This window comes from Plodia interpunctella, chromosome 19, assembly GCF_027563975.2.
Source record: "Plodia interpunctella isolate USDA-ARS_2022_Savannah chromosome 19, ilPloInte3.2, whole genome shotgun sequence".
Taxonomy (NCBI): domain Eukaryota; kingdom Metazoa; phylum Arthropoda; class Insecta; order Lepidoptera; family Pyralidae; genus Plodia; species Plodia interpunctella.
Window position 1 is genome coordinate 248,104 of NC_071312.1, and position 18,228 is coordinate 266,331.

The 18,228-nt window shown below is 35.3% G+C and overlaps 1 protein-coding gene across 1 annotated transcript in view; it reads left to right on the forward strand.

The window, feature by feature from the left end:
* Window positions 1-18,228, forward strand: part of LOC128678469 (dystrophin, isoforms A/C/F/G/H-like) — a 455,052-nt gene that overhangs the window by 111,865 nt on the left and 324,959 nt on the right. The window lies entirely within an intron of this gene.

An 18,228-nucleotide genomic window follows, 5' to 3' on the forward strand; every position in this document is an offset into this window, starting at 1 on the left:
ATCACAATACTATTTATAATTTGGCTAAAATTTCATATCAACCTCAAGAAGTCCCCTACTGACCTCTACTGTATATCATGCATTCACTCCATTTTGTCGAAAACGATCAGATTTATGAAATAGCAAGGAAAAGCAATTCCGTCGGTCCTGTGTGTCGATTCTACTAATGATTAGCTGTTATCGGATTATAATAATAGTTCTTATTGCGCGTCAATAAGAGTTAATATTGAAAAGCAGTTTTGGCTTAAAGTTGGCAGAATAGACATCCTGGTCGCGTGCCAACTGCGACTGCATCGAATGCAGGAAATCTGCAGTTGCATATCGCGCGCCGTCGCACGGACTTGATTTTAAATGCTAGGAAAGGGTTGCACCAGCCCACTTTAACGTTAACTTTAATCTACGCGTCAAAGTTGACTGCTTCAATTAATTTGACGTGAAATCAGGACGAACAAACTTATAATATTATTATTGATGGTCTCTACATGATCTCTCTCGTATATAAGTCTGTAACATTGAAAACTGTCTATTAACTTATAGCATTATTAAATGTTACATAAAATAAAATACTTGAGGTAAAATGTGACATAAATTTTGGCCTCACACCATTATTTACTCGACACCGGCATTAAAATTCAACATTTACTACAAAATTATGTAAATACATTCAGAAAGTATAAGTTGTGTTTCCTTCATCAGGCGATGTACTGCCGACCTGGGAAAAGTTGACTCATCATTGAAACTAGACCTATTCAAAGCGCCCAGTTTTAGCCCCGCGCCCCGTTCATACTGTGGCTGTGTTGTTTGCTTGTTGTGTGGGGTTTGCTTACGACTTTTGACGTGACATGACGATTATTAGAGATTCACGAAACGAGTTATTTTGCAACCACACGCTTGCTCGAAATCAATCCTCTTTGAGAATGATGTTGCAATCCATCGTCCTATTCTAAGGCGGGAACTTCACGCAACACTATTGAAACCTGACTGAAACTTGTTGATAATGTCCAGGCCATTGCCTGCTAGGGTTGCAAGAAGTGTAGGGCTCTCCTATAGAAATGATAACAGTATGAAAAAAAGCCGCGCAATCATTCAGGGCCTCAACCCCTTGTAGTGACAGACGAGGCGGCCACAGCACATGTCATCACAGTACTCAAACTCGAATAGAAACAATATTTTTTGTAACTCGTGTAGGCAATGTACGCTAGGCAAAGTATCTTGTGGGCTATGAAAATGGTAAAAACATAGTTAATATTCACTTAACGGATTTTCTTTATCTTTCATCTGAGCGGTTTCCAGATTTTATCCTCAGTATAAGTTCTGTTTTTATTTATCTATTTTTACGATATATTTTTAACTTAACTACTTTTAAACTTTCGCGTTGCATAATTATATACTAAATAACAAGTATTAAACGCGCACATACCTTTTCTATTTTCCAGACGTTTCGGACCTTTGTAACAAGGTCCGAAATACCTGTTAGTACCTGTTATTTAGTATCAACATTATTATAGTCTCCAAAACGAGCAGAGGAGAAATGGACAATAATCTTTTCTAATATTATAATTATAATAAAGCATTCACAATTATGATTATTGCTCTAAGTGTTTAGATCATTTTCTGTATTGTTCGTGCTATGCGTCAAGTTTTTTAGAAGAGGGTGACTGTTAGAAATCCAAGGTGTAACATTTGCTTCGAGTTTGCACAGAGTCAATGTATTTTTGCCGGTATGTTTGTCGTGAGCACTTTGACACTTGAGTATACAATCAATATTGGTACGAACGTCTTTTAGCTATAACAAAAATGTTTATAAAATTACTATCTGCATTCCGGAGCTTCGCTCTCGTGGGCATAGTCGAATAAGTACCCTAAATTACTCAGGAAAATGTAGCTTACTGGTGAAGTACCTTAACCTAATGGTGAAACAATTTCGGAAATCGTTTAAGTAGTTTCGAATATTATCCCCTACACACAAACTTACACTTCCGCTTTATGGCATGAAGATTGTAGATTAGTGTAGATGTAGAAGTATAGATCATCATTCATTATATACGATCCATGTTGGAATTTACAATCCACAAAATCTTTCAATTGCAACAAATAATATTTATAAAAAGACAAAAACTCTCGACATACTACTTGTGAAGTAATTGTCTTCGTTCAATTCAAAAGGCGACGAATGAACCGCGACATCGACATCAATACATCATTAATCGAGAATAGATCCTCGAATCACAGCGTGTAATCGAGTCGTCGACTTTAAAGCGCTCGGTGTAAGCTAATCGCCGTCTCGCCAACATTTACCTGAGTCGGGAAGTCGTTGGACTTTTATATTGTTTATTTTTAAACTTAATTTTCTTAAGACGAGTCTTTCTTCAAATTGAAACTTAACGATGTATACTTTTATTGAGATTCGAAACACCTGGCCAGAGTCAGTCAAGTTAGATTGTAGTGTGGAGAATTTATATGTTTTAGAATTTGTATGGAATCAATGGCATTTTCTTGCTCTTTCACGCAAATATTGAACGAATTTCTATGTTTGCTACACGGATAAGTGAAGGTAATACACAGTATACTGTGTCGGCCTCAAATACTTTTTATCCCATAATTCTGACGCTATTCTGATATGTGTAGGAAGACTTGGCTTCTGTCATAATTTAACTAAAAATGTATCATTTATTGAGTTTTAGAGTTGGTGCTTGTGACAACCAGTTTGCAAACCGATAAAAAAAATATTATAATATTGGCAATAAGTACCCTATATCTTTTTCTATTTATCTATAAGCATATTTTTCAAAATTCACATATTCTCACGGCAACATTAGTGCGTCTTGCTTTTTCACCTGGTCTGGTTTTAAACTTTAGTTATTGCTTTTTACTCCGTTATCGTAAAACATACTCACGATACTGCTGTAAACGAAAAATTAACTTTTCTGTCGCGCGGATTGTAATGAAACATTTCCTCAAAAATACTTAATTAATTCCCCGAACGCAAAACAAACGTAATCCCTTGATCCGCTTACACTGATCCGCGGACGGGATTATCTCGATGAATTTGCACCACAAAAGTAGATATATACTTATAGTGTTTATGTAAATAGCTATGAAAGATACAGGGTGATATCATAAAGATATTCCAAGACTGAACTGGAAAATATTCATGAAACGTTTAGTAAATATGGTCACCAGCACAGGTATCTCTATAATAATTTTCGATATGAAGTACATGCACGTCCATATACTACTAACTATACTACTATATAAATATCCTATAATGAAGAAGAGTTTAGTTTCGTTTCTGAGTTTTTTTATTTCTTTTTTGTTTAATAACATAGTGTCAAAAACTATTAGATGACAAACACAAGCTACCGCGAGTTGCGATCAACAGCTAGCCATAATATAAATTTGGGTCACCCAGCTACTTACTGACAGACATGTAACACATATTTTCGATTGTCTATTTATCATGTGAAGTCTCATATATTCTAAAAAGGTTTTAAAATGTACAATTAAAGAAAACGTAGCATAGTCCCGGTGCACACAAACCCTGAGTACGCGCCGCGCGCACCGGCCGACACCTCGGCAATACAGGCGTTCTCCACACACGCCTGAGTACGTACCGTTGTTTTGATTGTGAATGCAGGGCAGCATCGAGGTTTATTATTTATTGAAGGCCTGTACTTTAGTGATCAGATTTCTTCGTATATTTCGAAATCACCTATACAACAATATGTACCAAAACAGATTATTCCTAGCCTTATTTTTCGTTACAAACAGGAAATATTATGAACTCCATTATTATTGTACGCCATAGCCAATTTAAAAGATGCCTTGATAACCTGATTCGAGTTACCTTCAGACAGACCTCAAGGGGCTTCTAACATTGGATACATAGGTAATTAATTCAAAAACGTAATGGAATATTTGAGCTTCGTCTTAAAACTACAAAATAATCACACTTCGAGATCTCCCTGCCCCAGGCCCGAGTTCTGGCGAGACGCAATAAATTGATTCATATTCACCTATCCGACTCCCTCTACCACCCTCGCACCCCCTCGCCCGCTCAGCTGTTAAATTACTCACATTAACTCCAAATCCACACAACAATATATCTTAACACCACGACATAAACGCTATATTCCATCAAACTATATCCGGAAATATTCACGAGTGTCATCAAACTGGTTTAAACTTTAAAGTCTGAGTAATAAAGTTCGTTTTACATAATCTCTCAAATGTAGTACAACATAACAGTTTTGAGCAAGTTTGTACCTTATCTTTAGAAGGTGGATGATCTAAATTTTGTTGTCAGTTGTAGTTTAAGTTAAAAGAATCTATGCCACGTTGGCGCGGCCGGAGGGATGGGAAGATTGTAAAAAATCGGCCAGGTTCCTCTCGGGCCTGCGAGGATGCGACGTTGCTTTTTTCGGATCCTACAGTAATTGATTAACGAATATTCATCAATCAACGTCTTATACTAATTACCAAAATACTTAATAGTGTTTTTATATCATTTGTATATAAGTATTATTTTTGAAAATAAACGTTTATACTAGTTATATCAGAATATTTGTAAACAATACAAAAAATCAGTTATGTAAAAAACATTTTTAAGCTTGTGGACGAGATCCAAAACGACGACAATAAGAAAAAAAATATTTTTTCTATTCAAATCTTTCTCCAAATTTTGGCAGGGGTAAGAGTTATACGCATGCGCACTATGGCGTGCACACATAAAATTCAACGACATAGCTTTTTTTTAATATTTGACCGATATAATAGATATGGGTATTATACAAATATTGCCACGGTGGCTGTCTAAGTAATATATAAATCTGTGGTGAGTGCCAAATTGATCCTTCATACCATTATAATAAATAAAATTGTTTCCTTGTTACTTCTATAAAATTTGAAAGAAACCTGTAATTTGGCTATTACCTTCTATTTGCATGAATAATACATTTGGCAAGTATCAAGATCACACGCACGCTACAGCGCCCGGTGCAGCCCGGCCTCGAAGCGCGTAGAGGGGTCTACTACGAGCCGGCGAGGGTCGTAGCACTCTCGTAGCACTCGTAGCTTGCTACAAGTTCACGTAGAGATGGAATTAATTTCGATGTTCATATAGTCTATTCATTCATATTTACTTTATATACACATTCATTCAATTTTCCATATCATTTATTGAATTTAATATTTTAATTTATAAAACTAAAAACAAATCTAAACTATGGACTTTTGAAAAAGAATAAATTGTTTGATAACTTTTGACACGGCGAAGTCTCTGCGTGTGATTAAGTACTAGAGGTAGTAGAACAATCATAATATTCTGTGATAGATATATGGTTAGAACATAGTAAAAGTACAATTTAAAAGTAAATGCATTATTTCGTACGGTAAACTACAATTACTACTGCACCGTGGATATCAGTAACAATACCACCATTTATCGACAACACCCGCTATCGATGTAAACACAAAGGCGCGGCACAACCATACACACGTCTGCAACCCTGCACCTCAAAATTAAACCATATTTCACATACAACTAGGTTTATAATTAAATGGATATTCGTTTGTATGAATGGTAGTATATTAGCGCTGTGTCGCGTCCGCTGTGTTTGCTTGTCCGGCGATGAAAGAGTAATCTAAACAACCCTTAGATATATCCAGAAGGTTCTCTCGTTGCTAACCGTCATCGGACAGAATCTTATGCCAATTTGTTGCGAATGGAAACGAAAAAACTTTCCCAGTCACTACTATTTTTGCTAGATTTCTTCCCTAGTTATTATTATGATTACTAGCGTTAACGCGTGAATTTCCAACTAGAACAGTAGTTTTTCTCGGAATGAAGGGTACTAATTTTAAGACAATTGATTGAGCAGATAAAACTTGAGGAGATAACAAACAAACTTACTTTCTAATTTATAATATTAGTTGGGAACATAAATCACACACACTTGTTCCCTGGGAAGGTACAGATCATTGCCGAGTCATTTTCCATCATTACAGGTGACTGATGTGTGCAACAATCTTTGTTTATTCCACCATATATTTATGCAATAAATTATTTCATTTCATTTGATATCTTTCCCTTTTTATCCTCAATTAACGGACGGAGTCCAGGAGACCTATTTCTTCTTTTCTCAAACGGACAATTAGTGCGTTCTTTGCTTATATAGGTAGAATAGGTAGAATTATAGAAAATGCATTTTATGGATGGTATCGATGCAGAAGAGTTAAATAGACTAATATATATGAGAGATGTGTGCTCAGCAGTGGGACATTAAACTAAAAGGCGAGATTAAAACAGAATTAACTTTTTATAAGGGTTCGAAATTCTTGATTGTAAATGCTTTGCTTTCTCCTCCTATAATAATTATGCTACCATGTTTCACTACAAATGAATGTGTTCATAAGTTTGTACATATAAATATCAATTTCTACACATGATCGGGAAACGATCTTGATCACGATAACAATGATTTAATGATCGGTAATCAGTATATCGTCGCGTCGCCCGTGATCGTTACAGTGGGCGCCGCCCGCCCTCAGTCGCCGCCCGCCCTCGCGCCGAGCACCCGCGTGCGGCTACCAGAGGCCTATACCCACATATCAGTGTTTAGTTTTAAGGTGACCGTATGCTTGGTTGTAATTTTAAGTATATTGGTGTATGTGGAAAACTTGTGATGTGGGATTTTATCAATTGATTAATTTTTATTTTCCAGTGATATTTTGTGTTATTTTTCGTGTTTTAAGTGAAAGTTAAACGAAAATTGTTAAAATAATTGATTTATACTTTGTTTTAATTGTTTCAGAAGTGTATAATGTTCATTTGTTGGTAGTTTTTGAGATTATGCGAGAATTCGAATCCGGAAATGGCAATATTGGCGGATATTGGTGTTATTGTGACAAATTGAACTACTTTTATGATGTTAATAATAATAGTGTATGTACTCGTGCCTTTAATTACTTATCACTGACAAATTTTATCATTTTGATTCTTTAAAAACATTTTCTACAACAGGACACAACACCTACAGGTTAGATAAAAAAAAACATATTTACTCTACATATTTTTTCATTGAACTTTGCGCAAATTGATTGTAGAATACGCATATCTTTTTGAAATAAATCAAGTAGAGCATTTAATGATCGATACCCTTAAATAATTAAAACGAACATCTTGAATTAAATGACCATTTAATTATTCACAGATTAATCAAGGCCAAGTCGTTTCATCGACACGGCGCAGCTCGAACTTGTTGCTCGTCCCGGCTGCCAAACGCGTAATATCGATACCGAACTTTATCGAGCATTTAACCTCACCCGACAATCGTAAACTATCGATGTTTATTTGTGCAGCATTTGACGTCACTTCGACATCACTAGCACATTCTAGCCAAACGTTATGGTGACTACTATGTACATACATTCTGTGGACTGAAGTCGGAATAATAAGACAGCCAGAAATTCTATGCTAAATGCCCGCCGCACAGACATGTACGGCTGTATGTTTACGAGCTTAAGGAATTGAAATTAAAAACAGGAATTTGAATAAGGTAGTTGCATGGGTAAATTTTTGGCCCATCCAATGACCGACCATTGTGCAAGTGACTTAACCGCGACTATCACAGGCCGAACGCGCTCACCTCGATACGATAATTAAATGTAACTTTTGATAGTATTTTTTAGTTCTTATTGAAGTATATTCGAATCGCTTTCTGACTCTAAAAAACGTGACGTCGTCTTTTTATCAAGTCTCACTGCCATTTATTGTGCCGCATATACATTTTATTGTTTAACATTTGGAAGTATGTAAGTATCTTTGATTTGACGGCAACTTCTCTCTTCTATTCGTATCTGTGTGAGCTCTCATCATCATTCAAGCCGTAACAAATCAACGTCTTTGGCACTTCTATGTCTTCATTCATAATTCTGAGCTCACACAGATGGCAATTTTATGAGAATAACGCTCGGAATGTGATTGTAGGTTGCCAGTGCTCGTCATATTACTCCCAAAATAGAGGTCGTTATAACGTTACCGCTTTGCTATTCAAATTCACGTCCTTATTATGTGTAACTTAGTGTTAGCAGTGAGTAGGAATTAATTTATGTGCTAATAGTGATAATTAACTTGATTTTATTCTAGAAGTAATTGGCTAAAATGTAATCATATTATTTTAGCATTTTTATTTCTTACTACAGAGACGAGATATAAACAATAAAGCATAAGTTGCAGTACATTTACTTTCACTATTTCGGTTTGGTATTTAGCTTAGACACTATCATTGGATAGTATGTACTCGTAAGTGAAAATATTGTATATGTTTTTAAATATAGCTGTTGAGTCACATAGACATGTACTTCTAGCTAGAAGAAAGAGCGAATTACAAGTTAAATTACCACATAATCGTGTACAAATCCGGGCTACTACCAAAATTTGCTAGAAGCGTTTTGACGTTGTGTAAACAGCGCAATTTGGAAAAGATATTTTTCTGTCCTTAATTTATTGTTCTCTGATCTTTGAACAAATAAAAAATCCTGAATCTTCTTGACCCCCATTCCTGCATCTTAAAGAGCGTACACACCGCTGGGGCGAGGGTGTGAGGGGGGTGTCTGGTGGAGAGGACTGCCTCGTAAAATGTATTGAAAACAAGTGACGTCACAAGTGAACCATGGTGTTTTGTGGCGAACGAGAAAACGTCTTTTTTCGCGACTGCCTAAATAATGTTTTCAGACTTTGAAGATTCAGTACAAGTGTGTTGAAACACTTTACTGATTTATTTTAGTAATCTTTTACTCTCTTCATAATCGTATTCCTCATGGCTGCGGGTCGTGGTCATTACGCTGATAACGATTTTCTTGGCACTCGAAGCCAACCAGGACTCCATTTCACACAAAAGTATAAACAACCAGAGTGCAGCCTCACCATGTTTTCCTCCGGAAGCAAGTGGTGGTTGAGGAAAAGTACTATATATGAGTCCGATTGGTATACAATCTCATGCGGAAAGAGTAGGATCCGAATCTGAGACCTTTCGGTTAACAGGCGGGCTTTATACCACCGCCGCTTCATCGTGTACTATATTCACACAAATCAATAATATAACGCTGTGTTACGGCATTCTACTCCGCTAGGAACAGACATTACGTACCAATCGGTCATTATGGGAAAATAGACATAGACGAGGCAGGAGGTAAAATAGATATTAATGTACCTAATAAAATCTACATTATATTCTATACCAGGTTACAGGGGATGTTGTGCCCATTGCTGGGTAGAGGCCTCCCCTTTTTCTTTCACTCGTCTCTTTACGTTGGGAATTCTGGTATTTCTTTTAACTTAACTTTTAACAAAAACCCGATAAATATTACCGTCCTTTTTGGGCAGTCCGAGACAAACCGAAATGAATTTACCGTATTCCGGAAAATGTTTTTGTCCCAAATCACTGTAGTAGTTCATAGAAATGTAATAAAATGTATCGATGAAGTAGTTCGCGATATAAATCCATGTTTGTCGACATGGACATTGAATAACTCTTGTATTCTGCGGACAACTTAACGTCGCTCGTAAATTAGTGATGGGGTATGATAGGTCAATAAAAATATGTGAATAATAAATGATATCAACAATTTAACGATCACTAGTTCATCGTGAAACATATAGGTGAATGTTTCTATTATTGTTCAAAATTTAAATATACTTAATATGCTATTGAAAAGAATTAAATAGAAATTGTGAGAGAAGTGCTTATACCTACTTAGTTTTTTTATTTCGTCATATAAATTACAAAATGACAATGCATAGAGCCATAAACCAAGGTTACCATTGGCCAAAATAGGTTTAATAAGCGTTTGTTAACCCATAAACTTTCATGGGTAATTCGGTAAATATATTACCTGTTATATCTCGTAATCTAGATTTGATTACCAACCGTTTAATAAAAACGCACGTGTTGCGGCAATCTGAGCATTTATTGTTGGCAAAGATTTATGAATCATGATAGTAAACATTGTAATGGTGCAGTAAAGAAGTAAAGATTGGAGATCTGACGATCAGGATTAGATGTTTTGAATCACCAATCGCTTTGATAACGCTTCTGTAGATTTATAACTATCGTAATTCGCAATGAAGTATTGTTAGCAATTAACTTCCTTTATTCTCTTTTTTGTTGTTAGACGTAGATACCATAAGTCGAATGATGGTTATTTATCTGTCTGCATTTTGCCACGGAAAGTCAATGTCGACTATAGTCAAATTGATGCCAAAGTATGGCGTAAAGAAGTTCTAACATTGACGTTTTAGGAATTTGACTGCAACATAATATAGATTTTGCATTATAAGTTCCTTGCATTGATTAAAGCAGATTAAATTATATTGATTAACTTGCCATCAAGTAATACACTTAATATTGCTGTGTTATATAATATCGATGATAAGATATCCAACGATAGTTCCCATCACTAACTGTCGGTGCAAAGGATTTCCAATAAATATGTATGATCAGTCCCGTGTTTTATAAGGGATAATACTTGCCGAGGACATCGGCAAAGTCCTTATACCTCGGGATCGTCCGGAAAATATTTTTCGCACATTTTTAAAAACTTCCTTCCTAGACTATAGACAAGGCAAATAACTTGTTTGATGTCGTTCTATTTGATCTTGAAAGATCTAAGAGGTTTTGTGTCTGTCACAATTTAGACCTTTGTTCTCCTTCTTCATTTGCGCGAATTGGTCTTGGCTTTCGAAATAAACGATAACAACTTTCCTTTCAAGTGTCAAGACCATTATTTGTTAAACGAAAATGTTATTATAATGCTAGTAAACTTTATATAAGTTTATACTTATGAGACACATTCGTCAAATTCCTTTTTCGTCAGAATAGATTTTCTGTTTTAACTGTTGAGTTTAATGCTTAACTATACTTTCATGCCAGGAAGGCGGAAGGAAAATAAAAGAATAAGTGTGCGTCGTATCTTATCAAGAAATGAAACAATTAGCTATGGAGAGAAGGCAATAGAAGGAACTCCACCGCCAAGAGCCTCGCGCTTCAATTACATGATGATAATGCTTTCACGCGTGTGTAGTAAACGTGTAACGAAGTTTTTGACGTTCCGATTATTTTTTGTGTTCCTTTTAATCTCATGTCCATGTGGCTTCGTTTGTCCATGCACTTACATCATACAGTGGTTAATACTACGCCTTTTGAAAAAGCTCACTTACCCATTAAAACTTAAGCGGAAACTACTCGACGAAATGGCGAGACCCAGTCATTTTTCACCAATCTCATCAGGATAATATATGTCATGAGTATCGGCAAAGGCAAATATGTTCGGTCCGGCTCATGCTTCGCGGGTCGTAGCGGAATATACGCGGGTGTAAAAATTGATGTTTGGAATATTGAGCGATTTTAGCTGCATTTGAAGGCTCGATCGCCGAACTCAGACGAGTATCGCGTAGTTTGTATGAGAGCTTTTATTTACTGCAAGGAAAACCCAGCAATGTATGTCGAATCCGCTAACGTTGTTTGCGACAGCGTATGCCCGGCATAACATATTTCACTTAGCGATGGAGTGGTTCGCGGGGTTTCTTTTTAACTGCGATTTTGTAAATGTAGTGCTATTTCTCACTGTTATTTTGGATAAATTTTTGTAGTGTCCCTAATTTTTAGTATAATTTTGTCGTTTGAGATGTTTAACGCTGGTATTTTTATGGAATCTTCGGGTACAAATTCTCTATTTTAAAGAATCAGTATATAATTTGTCATGCTTTTTGGTATAATATACAGTGAACAGGGTACATTGATATTTACACTCCAATCTCTCTCAAAAAGTAACACTGCCGGATTTTTTTACGAATGTAGAATATAGTATATCTTCTACATCAAAAACAAATCTTCAAACTAACTCCATTGTCTATCCTGAAAATATTCGGAGAATATTTTTTTTACATTTTTCTGCAAAATACTAGATAGAACATCTGTATCTTATAGATCTATCCAAATTACCCCAGACATTCGCGTAGAAAACTTCCTAAAATAAGTTAAATCTAACTTGAGTCTAGCCAGAGTCACTTTGTATTCTGTGGCCGACAGCGCTACACCACGACATTGCTTCGTCGGCACGTGACAGCACTGGCGCGGGACTCGAATTAAAACAGGCATTTAAAAAAAATACTTTTTGGTTTTAGCTAAGAGCTGTGCTTCTGCTAGAACCTTGTTAAAATATTGACAGTGGAACAAAGTTCTTAAAGTTGTATTCCTCATGGCTGAGGGTCCTGAGTCTTTATCATTAAGTGAATTATAATACACGAAATAACTTTTTTGGAAATGTGGTTTGCCGTTGCTTTTTCCATTTCACACACTAGCTGATAAATCATAACCTAGAGTGCTTCTCACGATGTTTGCACCGATGTTTGTAGTAATGATCGGATCAGCATACAAAGTATACAAACTCATATGACATGAGTGGTCATAAAGTCTTCGAGTACTATAAATTGCTTTTCGAATATCTATAATAGAAAATGTTCTCTGATTTTTATAGGCAAATCAATAGTAATTAATCACAATCCAGAATCGCATACACCACACGTATAATGCTAAAACATACTAAATGTCTTGCTTGTCAAAGCTAAATCAGTGTCGGTGACGTTATAGCGGGACGCCATTATCGGTCTAGTAAACAAACGAGAGTCGTGTTTCGTAACGAACACGTGGTACTGTGCCATCTGGAAAGTGTAATACAATAATTTCATAGTTTGATGTTCCGAATAAGTATAAAATAGTCTTTTCTGATAACTAGTTATGAAACGGTGAGGGGAACGTCCTTTATCCTAGTTGGCGAAATCATTATGTCTATAAAGATGATTTTCTCACGTACTTCGTTAATTTAATCTTCATAAAAAGCTTGAAGCTCTTACGTTACAATATTTCACGTGTAGTCGTAAAAGCTGCTCTTTTCCCATCCGATTCCCATTATCTATATCCAATGGCGTTCTACATCTGCGTCTAATGCTCTTCTGCCGTCTGTATGTACAGTCACCTACTCAAGTTACTTGTACGGATCTCTATGCCGCGGTGACAGCCACGAATTTGCGATGAATTCGAGCAGGATGATATATGTGGTTCACTGTACTAGTAGATGTAATGTAGATTGAAATTTATACGTTCTTTAGATCAGTGTTCATGCATTGGTACCATTCCGTTGGGTTCAGTTTGAAGGACGTACACCTTTGTTCATGTATTTTTTTTTTGCTTGATGTATCTACCTGTATATTTTAGAATAGAATATGTTTATTTACTTTACATGGTGTATACAGTTTTGAAACTAGATGTGTTTAGGAATTCTGATTGTCCCCATGAATATATAGTACAGTATTAGATTTTGAAATCAACGACATATTTTAATATTGATTTATTAGAATCTGTGTTACCTGTTGACTATATTTTTACAATCATTATTGACTATTTGTAAATGTCCTTAATCATATTTACCATCGGGTGGGCCGCGTCCGCACGCCGACTTCCTCTCTCAGTTACTACTGATGTATGATACTTCATAAAAACTTACTAAGACATGATCAGTCCTATTTCGACGTTTTCACGCTTCAATCACCTCTATATTTTGCACAAAATCAAAGTAATCAAAACTTTACAATTGCCCCCAAACGCTGAAACACAATACTTACAGGTTGTAAAGTTATAAATCCAAACAACAATACCTCCATAGAATTTGGAATAAGAAAGCAAGTAGAAGTGCTTTCTGCAGTCATTTACATTATAAAATATGTATCTCACCAAAAGTCAAGGACGTAATACATGGGGTAGGTATTTGAACAGTGCAACATTTTTACATACGTGCACATACTGCACATTGTACAATATATTATATTACTTAAGATTTTGACTGGTTTATACTAAAACCGATCAGCCAATTTGTATGGGAGATCAAATCTTTTTGTCATTTTTTGACATAGATTTCTTTGGAAACCATCCTAGTTTAACTCTTGGAACGAAACGTATTGTTTTTTTTTGTTGTGAGCTAAGGAATTTCAGTCTTGCTTTGGCAACCTCTGTTTGGCGGTGTTTAAAAGATGCGTCTTGCCCCTTCTCTCTCATTCTCTATCATATCTGAGTGATTTCATGATTGCTTCTGCTTTCCTACAATTTCTTTTACACTTCGCACAGTCGCTTCGGCATGCTTGATTGTCAAATTAATGGTAAGCATATTCTAAACCAGCATTTTTTCATTTTCTCTGCCGCTTCTGTTCAGGTGATATTATTCTAAATTCTATGATCGTATCGAAGCCAATGTTATAAAGTTTCAGTTGGCCACCAGACACCGAAGCCAGGCAGTAAAATAGGGACAAAGGGAACTTCGACGATAAATTTGGAGTTGCACCTGGCCAGGCGTAGTCTTGATTTTCGATCCTCCTTTTCATTTCACTGTTTCGTTTACGAGGGGTAAAGATAGTGTATTTTTATTTTCTTACATCAGCAAAATGTACGTTAATATATTAGTAAGACATACGTAAAATAAAATATGAATCTGTCGAGACCGGTTCTCATGCTGACGGAGTATTCACCTTAAACCCAGAAATGTGCTATCATAAATAATGTATTATTTCATATCGTGTCGGTAATAACCGAGGTTAGGGTGTTTAAACAAACAATTTAATTGTATTGTATGCATTTGATAGATATACAGGGTTACTTGTATCAAACGCAAAACCTCTTAAAGACTAATTGGGTACATCAAAACAAGCATCTTTTATTCTACGATTTTTAGTGATTTTTTAGTGATTCGTAAAAGAAACAATCTAATTTGTGATTCTACACATCTTAACTCTTTGTAATAGCCAAGCAACACGAGATAGTATAGTAGCGTTATGTAGCGGGAATCGAACATAGAGTTAAAACGTTTTATAGAAACGATATTATAACTAAAAAAATGAAAATGATTGTATTTATTACAAAAGTCATAGATCAAAAGATGTTACTCTTTATGGGTACATAAGGGCAGATAAGATATTATGCGCCTTTGGAAGGTTATGCGTTCGGTAACCCTGTATATATTCCACATAATGAGTTCTTACAAGATATAACCAGATGCCCAAATTTATAAATTTGCGTCTACATAATGTGGAATGAATCACAAAAAGTAGGAATCAGGGGGTGAGAGGGCTGAAGAGGGGCACGAGCTGTCTCGACTAGTTGTCGGTAATGAACGAACTTCGCGTTGCTTTTTGTATGAACTTCAGGAAGATGTCTAAGAAATCATAATTATGTGGTTAACTAGAATTAACTTAGTTTAATGCTAAACTAGGTAACAGAATTTCAACAGAGTAGATAAAAACATTTTCAATATTTGATCCATACTGATATCTTACGTGAGCTCATTCCTTGTTTAAACGCCAATATTTAAGCTGAATATGTGTGTCACTAGATGGCGATATCCAGTTTTAGAACGCGCTATCGTGTGTCGCTCATGAAATTATATAGTGCTTCAAAATATGTAAAGTTTTTAAGGCTTAACTTTTTGACCATTACACGGTTGTCACAATTCTGAAGTTTATATTTCTGTTGGACCTCACGTGTATTTTTGACAATCAGCCGATTGTTCATTCCTAATTGGACAACATTTTGAATTTGGAGTAAAATTAATTATTTCTATTTCAAAATGTACTCAAGAATTTAATTGTTATTTCCACCCCGTTAGATATCATATGAAGAAATTAAATTCTCAAGTAATTCATGAATTAATTTCGTGCTGTGATTTTTTTCAGACAAAAGTATAATATATCTTTAACTCTTGAAACAATATGAATTAATATTACGAATATGAATTAATTCGGTCGGAAAATAAACAAAAGAGTTTTCATCAGAAAGCTTAATTTTATGTGGCAATTATGTACGGCGCTGAGCAGTGCGAATGAATAAGTGATGAGTTCCGATATTAGTCGGACGGAATAGAACGTAACATCTCCAATAAGAATATTTAACGGGGTGGAAATAACAATCAAATTCTTGAATACATCTTGAAACAGAAATAATTAATTTTAATTATTTTCAAATAAACATTTTTTTAATATGTTTTTTTAGTTCTACCTGTCCCGTCTCTAGGTATATGTGATCGAATCTCGTAGGTAATTTAAGTTTACTACTTCGGTCGGTCCACGTCGCTTCAGTTTCGATGACAATCAATCATCAAAAAAACCAATCAAATAAAAAAAAATCTGCTCTCTGCTTGGGAACACCACAATAGCTTACTGCACGGACATTATTCAAAAATTATATGTTCAACTTAAGATAATATACAACACTTATTATCTTTTGTCACGGCTTAAACGCAACAAAGTCTCCTTGTGTGTCTCCCTGACAATAAAAACATTTGTAAGAAATAAAAAAAGTTTTTGTAAAATCACTTATTTAATACTTTTAAAAAACTTTCACTTTGCACAGTGCACAAAAGTAGCGCAACTAACGTGTTTAACCAGAACATAACTTTATTGATGATGATTATAAGCAATAATTTATGATCCTCTTAAATTGATTCAAATCAAACAGTCCACAATGCCATTGACTAGTGCGCTTGTGAACTATCATCATTAACCAATCACGTGAGTTGATTGCAAACAGCCATCACCGTTATCGGGGAAATGTTTCGATTAATCATAGCCAAATTTGTTTATCATTTATTTCACTACACTTTTTAATTTATATTACTTAATTTAATAGAATAATTCTATACATATAATGTAACTTTATTAACTAAAACAGATTATATAAAAGTAATGTAATTATCAAAGTTGCAAAATTTATGATAACTAGTGATATATTTTTTCTTCCTATATAATATTATTCAAAATGTCTGTGCTCGCTCTATCTAATTCCTCCTGTGAGTACGTGCCTTGAAATTAGATAAGAGTTCCTTATGAGGGGACTATTTCCATCTCAGTCTAGCATATGTCTCGAGCCCCTCATGGTATAGCCGAATGTCTTGGCGCCGCTGCTTCAATATTTGCTACAATTTTAATTCGCTCTGTATTTTTTATTGGTACTATCTCTTTAAACTACATTTGAATAGTAACGTTGAATGAATGAAATGAATACTAGTTGGAATTATATGGCTTGGGCTTCAGAGGAAGAAGAAAAAGTATGCCATCAGATTTTGGATGAATGACTATAAATTTATTTGCTGGCAAGAAGTATATGAATTTATCGTAGGCATAAAACGATTCTACCGAACAAACCTGTTTCACAAAATTGCCATGCAGATGTTCAGGGTTAATCATGAACCATACTTATAATTCAAAATGGTCACAAAGTTTGTGCTTTTAATGTCTCATTTAAAATATTTTATGAGAGTCTCTTGTTTAAGAAATTATCATGAAAAATTTTTGGTGAGACATTAAAAGCACAAACTTGGTGACTTTTTAACTTAAAGAATTACGTTATTATAGAAAGTTCGAGAAACAAAAGCGAAAATTTTAAAGGCCTTTTGTTTGATGAATGTTTTGATGCAGATTTTTTATAAAAGCATGAATAAATGAAACTGTAGCGAATGAGGAACGTCTTGGCGCAAGTTCTCGAGCCGCGGGCGAACAGATAAACCCAGTTATCACGACCCGCTCGGGGGGCACTAACGGAATTCTGTTGACTTTGCCCCTTCTACACATATACCATTCCAAACCCAACCTTATTCGCTAAATATACAGTGGAAATTCCCACAGCATCAGTCGCACAGCAACAATTGAATCAAAACATAGACAATATGTGATAACACCGGTGGCTCTTTGGTAACGAGGTTTTATTAAATTGTTTGATATTTACATGAAACTTTGGGGTATTCATTGATCCTAAAATAATATTGCTATTTGGTAAATATTATTACGAGAACAGATCATCGTTAATGGGTTAATCACAATCGTTTCAAGTTATTTTGATAATTTAGAACGTACCGTAGCGTGTGGTTAGAAAAAACTAGCGGCCCGTTCCGGCTTCGTTCGGGTAACAACATAATAAATTATACGCCTGAACCTTCCTCAGGAATCACTCTATCTATTGGTGAAAACCGCATGAAAATCCATGCAGTACTTTTTGAATTTATCGCAAACAGACAGACTGACGCGGCACCGGACGCGGTTTGTTTTATTATATGTAAGGATAAGGAAGATTGCGAATTGTTTTTCAGTTCTTCTCGAACATCGATTGTTTACCTTCGTTTAATTCAAAA